Source organism: Octopus bimaculoides, chromosome 6 (assembly GCF_001194135.2).
Source record: "Octopus bimaculoides isolate UCB-OBI-ISO-001 chromosome 6, ASM119413v2, whole genome shotgun sequence".
NCBI lineage: Eukaryota > Metazoa > Mollusca > Cephalopoda > Octopoda > Octopodidae > Octopus > Octopus bimaculoides.
The window spans coordinates 57,279,098-57,282,369 of NC_068986.1; positions in this window are offsets into that span (position 1 = coordinate 57,279,098).

A 3,272-nucleotide genomic window follows, 5' to 3' on the forward strand; every position below is an offset into this window, starting at 1 on the left:
ATATATATATATATATATATATACATACATATACATATTCATATACATATACACATATAAATACATACGTACATATTGGGTTGTCCGGAAAGTTCGTGCCGATTTATAGTAGCTTAACTTTCGACTTATTTTAGAACATGGTTGAGTCTATAAAATAGGATTTGATTACAGCTCCATTTCGACCACAGTTTAAGTTAACTTAATCTGTACATATGTACATACATGCATTACATATCTACATATACATGTATTTATACATGTACGTGCTGTTTGTATATATGTATATATGTGTTAGCTGGTGAGTACATAAACACACACATGCATGCATGCAAACGTGTACATAATGCATATGTGTATGTTTGTGTTACTGCGCATCTCTTGGCTCTTAGTCTTTACTTACGTGTTTTAACAGGTTTACGTTCATAATATGCATTAACGTACGTAAGTTTGTAAGCATGCATATCTACGCACACGCATATGTGCTATTGTACGCCCGCTCTCGATCACTCTTATTTAGGGACGTTTTCGACCTGAAGAAATTTCTAACTGGGCCCCCATTTGTAAGTTCATGCGCTGTTCATTTTGATACAAATCCCCATGCCGTTGCACATATGGTTGTGATTCATGTGCCTGGTGTACCCTTTTCAGATGGAGAGTCAAGATGGATATATTGGGGTTCGTATATCTGTGCCTTTGATAGCATGTGCTGCACTACCCACTACTACTACTACTACTACTACTACTACTACTACTACTACTACTGCTGCTGCTGCTGCTACTGCTGCTGCTGCTAATAATAATAATAATTAAAGAAGAAGAAGAAGGGGGAGGAAGAGGAGGAGAATTTTGATGATAATTGCAAGATCATCTGCTCTTTATTTTGATATGAGGTCATCATGTCGCGTACATATGGCTGTAATGCATATGTCTGGTTTACCCTTATTAGAGGGGTAGTTATGTTGAGTACATTGGGATTTGAATAGTTGTATCCCCATATCATTTTGATGGCATGCTACTCGACTTGAAGAAAATTCTAACTGGGCCCCACCTGCAAGGTCATGCGCTGATTGTGAGATCACCATGTCACGCAGTTATGGTCGTGATGCATGTGCTTAGCGTACCCTTATCAGTGTAGTCATGATGGGAATACTGGTCTTCGTGTATTTTATCCCAGTGTCACTTTTATGGCATGCACTGCTCTTTCACTCAATAATAATAATAATAATAATAATAATAATAATAATAATAATAATAATAATAATAATAATAATAATAAAGAAACTAAGAAGCCAAATGTAGTTACAAACCAGAAGAAGATTATCTCATGACTGGCAAGCGATGGCATTGCATGATGGATTTCCAATGATATTTGCAGAAGATAATTATAGTAAGACACGGTTGTGGTTGCAGAAAGGAAGCATGAAAAGGGAAATAGAAAATATGTTAGCAGCAGCACAAGATCAAGCATTGATGACAAACTGGATTCAAGCCAAGATAGACAAAAATTAGGTAGATTCCGAATGTAGGGTTATGTAAATCAAAAGAAGAAAGTGTTACTCTTATAGTTAGTGAATGTAGTATGCTGGCACACAAATGAATACAAGAAAAAACATGATAATCTAGGAAGAATAATCCATTGAGAGTTATATAGAAAGCTAGGATTTGGCCATACTGATAAATATAAGATATTGTGAGATTTTAACATTTAGACTGACAGAGTAAGAAGCGCTAGAAGGCCTGATGTAGTTGTAGTAGATCAAGAGAATAGAAAGTGCCAGGTAATTAACTTTACAGTTCCAAATCACAAGAATGTCAATATGACAGGTATAGAGAAAATAACAAAATATCAGGACCTAGCCATTGAATTAAAGAGACTATGGAACGTGCCGGGAAAATGTATCCCTGTAGTTATTTGTAAATTTGGAGCTATTCCTAAAGATTTGAACAGATGGATAGAGGAAAAGTCTAATTCAGTGCAGCTCCAGAAGACAGTATTATTATGGACAGCTAGGATACTTAGGAAGGTTCTTGACGGCTAAGATTACTTGTAACCTGATGTTAGGGAGTTTTTCCAACAGTCTAATCTCTTCTACGTAAATGTAATTACAATTTTGGTGCAAGGCAAGAAAGTTGAGGGGTGGGAGATTGTTGGTTATAGCACCCACTATTACTCGATGCCCACTTTTTATTCTCGACTCTGAAAGATTAAACTCAGAGTTGACCTCGGCGGGATTTGAACTCAGAATGTAATAGATGGAACATATACCGTAAAGCAGATTTTCAGACGCCCAAATGATTTTTCCCGCCCACTATCTCGACTATTGCTACGAGACAAGTATTGACATGGTCATCTTACACAAACTCTTTGTTGACTACAAATCGATTATGAAAAATCTGGTACGAATCGATTATGAAAATTCTGGTATGAATCGATTGTGAAAAATCTATGAAAAATAAACAATAGAATAGAAAGAGATGTAATGATAGTTGCATCAAGTTAGTGTTAGACAGAATATCCCCCATATTTCGTATTAAACTTACTCTCTCAAGTGTTCCCGATCTATAAATCGCATGTCACGCAGGCCGCTTCCATTTGCCTTTCAGAAAACTTAAAAGAATGATGCATCAACTCTCCACTTTAATCTTCCTCGCTAAATAGTACCTGAAGATGTTGACATTTTCAGGAGCCGAAGAGGCAAATTGCTTGTACTCAGTCCTTTGTATCTTGGCGACTATAGAACCGAGAACGTTGGCACTGCGAAATCCATGGGCACAAACTCTTTGCCTAGATTCGGTTTTGAAAACAGAATTAAACAAATGAAGTGACGGTGTAATAACAAATAAAAGAAAAATATTGGCTCCATATGATAAGTATGTTAGCGCACGAGTTAACACATTGACACAATATAAATCAACGAGGAAGCCTCTCAGCTATCGCTCGAAATGCAAGAAATAACAACCAAATCTTCTTCAAATTACACTCTACAGATTTGAAAAAGGAAGGACACGTTGAAACATGTATCATAAATATGGGAATAGATGGAGTAGTTAAAACTGGAACAGCTTTCACTATAGGTTTACTTCATCAATGACGATCAAGAGTAAACAATGACAATATGATGAACAGGGTGTCAGAGAATCTTGTTTCTGGTTTTCCTTTTATTTATATTTAGTTTCTTAGTTTCCTTGCAACCAGATGATTAAATATATCTATCTATCTATCTATCTATCTATATATATAGAGAAAAATTTGTAGTTTAGAATCAGTAGTT